Below are 6,378 nucleotides of genomic sequence, written 5' to 3'. Positions count from 1 at the left end.
GTGTAATGTTGTATACAATAAACTAACATGAGTCATGTTCCTAAATTGGAATCTTGTCTTGGGGTAAATTCTCATTAATACTAGTTAACAACACGTATGTAAGTAATACAAAGAAGTCATGAAATTCCATAGGAACCAGAAGGATCTATAAGGATTTAGAATAAAAACTTGGAACATTGAACACAGTGACCATTTTTATTAACATAAACTAAGTACACAAGAGATTTCCTACTTGGGAAGATATATACATATACATGGATATTCCTTCACCAGCCTATAAGCCCTTAAACCTATACAAAAGGTGTTGAGGTAATGCTGGAAGGGTTATCCTCCCTTTAAGTGTAGGAATAATCGAAACCCATGTAGGCAGATTTAATCAGCCTTGCATTATCAACATCATGGATATCTTCTACTTGCATCAAGGTGTAGCTAGCTTGGCCTCATAAGTATCTGCATAGCGCCATGGAGTTGCTTATAGGCTTTAAGCATGGAACCCTTGGCATGTGGTAGGAGAGGTGGAGACCTTTCATGAGTTCACACCAAATTGGTGGTAGGTAAGGACCGTAGGAGTGCCTATCCCAACATGTGTGGGATTCCCTATCCAAGAATAGGGAATGTAGAAGGGCCAGAAACTCCTTGGAGTTGGATTGGTTCAATCTTAGGAAGTGTATCACCACAGGGCACCTTGATAAGACATCAATGTCAACATCGAGTATTAGTGTTGATCCATAGGTCTGCACAACCTTTGAGATAGAGCCATGGTTGAAATAACCAGCTCATGGAAATTATAGTCGGGTTGAGACTTGCTCTTACGACATTTGTAAATATCCCTATCTGATGCATTTCTTAAGGCAGGGACAAAATCCCTTAGTTGATCCATAGATGAGATTGAAGGTAAGCTCGATGCAGCACGGGAGCGAAAGCCTCAAACTTATAACAAAAATTTGGTAAAATCTTATCCTTGCACCGATTCAAACCCTAATTGTGGAGACTCTTCATTAGCGCAGATTGTTTTTTCCTTTAACGCATTTGGATGAGGAAGTGACGACGTGGCCCAGAGATACAAAACCAAAATATTACTCCAGAGGATTGTGTGGCACAACTATGGGATCAACCAAGATGATTCCATCTGGGATGAGTTGGCTGACATGCCAACCCAGAAGTCATGCGATTGGTAAAAGATGGACCCTCTTGATACGTCGATGGCGGGTTGATGCAGTGAGCAGAGGCCATTGCATTTGGTATGGCCCGATATATATATATATATATATATATATATATATATATATATATATATATATATATATCGATAAGCACGTATAGTAACAACTCTAGTTGTAAGGCCCTTATGATGAGCTGGGAAGTCAAGAAGAGTTTGGAGGAAAAAAATAAATAAATATGCTTTACCCCATTCCTCTAATAATATGAGGGGTTGGATGATGTTACACATTTGTTGTTACCTACATTTTTTCTTCTCAATTTGTTTTCTTGATCCCCCAAGTGTTGGTGTAGTGTTGGGTGGAATAAACACCTCCTTGGTTGCCCACTTTCAAGCTTTGACAAGCAAGATGAAATGGATTTCTACCCCCTAATTTTTTACATCATATGCTATTACAAAATTCATTGTTATAGCATCTGTTGTAATGGTCATTATTTCAGTAGTTTCAATAGTATAATTTGTTATAACATTAAATTTTACAGTCGTTTCAACATTTTCAACAGTAATGGGTGTTACAACATCAGCTGCTACAACATTTTCAACATATTTAACATTGACATGTTTTTATGGCATATGTTGTTACAACATCTACTTCTCAATCCACTATTACCTATGTTTGTGCTTCTCAATTTGTTGTCTTAATCCCCCAAGTGATGGTGTAGTGTTGGGTGGCATAAACACCTCTTTGACTTTCAAGATTTGACATGCAAGATAAAATGGCTTGTTGTTACAACATTTGTTATTGTATCTGTTCTTAGAGCATCTACTGTTACAATATCTGTTGTTACAACATCTACTTTCAATCCATTGTTACTTATTTTTGTGCTTCTCAATTTGTTTTGTTGGTCCCCCAAGTGTTGCTTTAGCGTTGGGTGGTAGAAATGCCTCTTTGTTTACACGATTTCAAGATTTTAAATTCAAGATGAAATGGCTTTCTACCCACTCTATTGTTATAGATATAATACTACAACATCCATTGTTACAACATCCGTTGTTACATCATTCGTTGTAATGGTCATTGTTTCAGTAGTTTCAATAGTAGTAGTTGTTATAGCATCAACTTTTACAACAGTTTGAACATTTTCAATTGTAATGGATGTTATATCATCAATTGTTATAGCATTTTCAGTGGATTTAACATTGACATGTTGTTATGGAATCTAATGTTGTTACAACAGCTATTGTTACAACATCCGATGTTATAGCATTTTCTTCTCAATCCGATGTCACCTATGTTTGTGCTTCTCAATTTGTTTTCTTGATCCCCCAAGTGTTTGTGTAGTGTTTGGTGGTAGAAACACCTCTTTGGATACCCACTTTCAAGATCTAATAAATAAGATGAAATTTCTTGTTGTTACAACATCTGCTTCTCAATCCATTATTACCTATCTTTGTGCTTCTCAATTTGTTTTATTGATCCCCCAAGTGTTGGTGTATTGTTGGGTGGAAAAAACACCACTTTGGATGCCCACCTTCAAGCTTTGAAAAGAAAGATGAAATGGCTTTCTACCCCGTCAATTTTCTCCTCAAGGTGCTACATCTCCTTCAAGCCCACAAATTCAGCTGTGTTGATAACATATGATTCATAAATAGTAGGCCTATCACATTTTTATATCATCAACATGGATCATTGTGAAAGCAAATATAAAAGAAAACAATTATGTCTCTAAAACTCAATTATTGGTTCCAATTCAATTCATTATTCAATTGTCAATGCAATTCATCTACAAAACTAGAACTTTGTCAAGTCAAGTTCAAGGATCTTTTGTTATTCCAAGCGAGTTAAAGGATCATACCCATGATACATGGTTGTAATTCATGTAACCAATTCTCAACCTTCAACTTGTATACAATTGACCAAAAGAAACATTTGTTGGGATCAATTCTCTTAATCAACAAAGGGCATAATCTACTATGTTTGCATTAGGTTTCAAGCCTAATTACAAATGGATTCCATCACATTTCTAATTCATCAATAAGAGGTTATTTCACAAGTAAGTTAGATTTATTTAGTTGAAAATTACTGCAACATCTAAAATCCATATATTCACCAGTGAATGGAGATACTTCATGCCCCATATGTGAAGTGAACAATTCCAATTCATAGACTCCAAGAATGACCTTGATTTTGATTTTGACCCCTAATTACTAGCACTGACAACTCTACCTTGGAAATATTCTCAAATGGTTAGTCAATCACAAGTAATTTGCAACAATCATCTAGATGGAAAGTGTTTACCCTATAGAAGTTGCAATGAATAATCAGCTTATAATTTTAGTATAGACCTATAGCAGCCCTTTAGGATAGCCCTAGGACACCTCTAAGTCACCTTCCTTGTCTTCATACTTAGACTAAAGTCAATTTCTTTCGTCCTCCCACAAGTCGTCCACTTGTTTTGACTTCTAAGCCTAAGCCTAGAGTGGAATGACCCCTCTATCTCCTAGCTATTATAAAAGTGAGATTCAAACACAACCATTTCTCCAGGAAGTGGCATAGACAAAGGGAATCTCACTTTCACCACTTCTTGCAACTAGAGACAGCACTACTAGTTGCAATTACACTTGTGCCATTGATGCTGATCCTTTTGCTCCACATGGAGTTGAATGTAGTCTCATTCCCTATAACCATTTCACCTTCAACACCTTTACTACATCTAGCTACTCAACATTGAAAGGAAACATTAACCATCCCTTCACTTGAGTGTGGAAATGTATTATATATATAGCACAAAATGGAGAATAATTTTACTTAAGATTATGTAATATAAATGACAATTGATAGTTAAGTTGAATAAAAACAAATTTTATGATCTTTACAAGTAACGTTTATTAGAATTGTTGAATGATTTACATCATTGGAATGACATTTTAGTTGTAACTTATTTGAAATTTTATTATTGTATGTGCACTTTGATATGATGTAATATGATTATTGTTTCATTTCATATGTTGTAATGTTAGATATTAACAAAGAAATTAATTATTGCATGAAATAAATAAAAACTTTTCATTTTAAATGATTTTATATTTTTTTTTTGTGTAGAGCAAGGATCTTCCAAAATATTTAAGGGATCCTCATCATATAGATCTAGATCAAATTGAGTTTGATGTTGAGATGGCAGATGATGCTCATGATGACACATATATAGATGACAATGAGGTCGATGTTGGTAAAAATGATGATCATGATCATAATGGTGATGATGATCATGAGGCAATTGTTGGTAGCAACTAGTGACATTCATGATCATATAGAATACATCATGGATCATTTTTTATATATTGTTATGATGTCGATTTTCATGGTTACTATCATATGTATCATTTTCATGGCCTCCTATACCATATTATTGAGTTGTATATTTTTTACATGTATCATTTTGACTTATATCATTTGGAAATCATGTATCATATTGACTTGTATCATTTTGTCTTACATAATTCATAATTTTTATTTATATCATTTGTACATGATGTATTATTTTGATTTATGCCGATTGTTGGACATGCATCATTTTCACATGTTATTGATCTATTAGTATATGTGAACTTCACTTGTTTTAGTTATATATTATCATGATATTATCAATATTAAATTGTCAATTTTTATATGTTGAAAGTGTTTCATGTTTGGATGCATATTTATTATGTATGATGGTTTTGCATGATATTATCAATATTAAATTGTCAATTTTTATATGTTGAAAGTGTTTGATGTTTGGATGCATATTTATTACGTATGATGGTTTTGATTTACTACTCATGATGGATGTTGCCAAATTCACTTAAATTATAGATATTTGACTCACTTGTTTTAATTATAGATGATAATTATGTTACAATAATTATCTTGCTATTTTATATATATTGGATGTTGTAGATTATATTTTGATGGATATATAATAAGTATAGTGATGTTGTTAATTTGTATGGTTGTTTGTTCCCTAAAAATTATTTATAAATGTTATCCTATAAAATACTTCAAATGGATTCATATGATGTATAATAATATAAATGATTTAAAAGACATGATATATTTAACTAATTAAATTGAAATAAAACATATTAATTTAACTGTATGAAAAACAATAATCATTTTAATAAGCAACAATGGAAGCCAAATTGGAATCCACATTAGATGCAAAATGGGAAGCAAAATTGGAAGCCAAATTAGAAGCCAAACTAGACACAAATACTGGCACTATTCTTGACGCTTGGAAGAAAAAAAAGAAGCAACAATGTAATCCAAATTGGAATACACACTAGAAGCAAAATTGGAAGCCACACTAGAAGCAAAACTAGACACAAAATTTGACGCCATATTGGAAGAAAAATTGGAAGCCACACTAGAAGAAAAATTGGGAGCAAAATTGGAAGCAAATCCTAGCGAAATTTCTGGTGCTAAAACTAGTGCTATTCCCAGGTCTATTCCTGGTTCTCTTTCCAACACTATTCCAACCATTATTTTTGGCTTTATACCTAGTACTATTTACGACACAACTCTAGGCAATATTTTGGGCATTATTTATAGCACTATTTTTTCGACGCTATTTATGACATTACTTATGGAGCAATTTGTTAGCGCTTGGAATTCACCTAGGCTGAGATAGACAAACTATCAAGGCTACATCAAACCATTTCACCTCGTAGCTAGCCCTACGAGGTATGAGAAGGCTCTCTCGGGTCAGATTTGGTAGATCTTTCAATATGATAAGCTGACCAATTAGGAATAAAGATTTTAGGCTAGTAAATTGATAAGGGAGGTTGATTTAAAGATTTTTGGGGTTTTTGGTGGCAATTGGAGGGAGTGCAATTCAGGGTGCGGGGATTGGGCTCAGTTTTTGCAGGGGGATCTTTGGGGCAAGGTAGGAGTGAGTGCTGATGCCTTAATCTGAGATGGATGATAAGGAATGATAGAGGAGGATCTAAAGAGGGCAAACAACAACTTTGAATCCTCTTTAGACAGTGGAAAACATAGATATTGAAAAAAATTAAAAGCTGAGCATGGCATGCATGAATTCAAACTTTATCACTTCATCTGTTCAATTAGCAGCAAAGAAAGAGATGGAACACATAAACACACTTACAATAACATGTAGAGAACACACCATCAACACAACAATCCACAAGAATCCACAATGATGTCTGCAAAACCGTGG

Source organism: Pinus tabuliformis, chromosome 8, assembly GCF_031772625.1.
Source record: "Pinus tabuliformis cultivar Carrire ecotype Pingquan chromosome 8, CPIR1, whole genome shotgun sequence".
NCBI classification, from domain to species: Eukaryota; Viridiplantae; Streptophyta; class Pinopsida; order Pinales; family Pinaceae; genus Pinus; species Pinus tabuliformis.
This window is presented reverse-complemented; position numbering follows the sequence as displayed.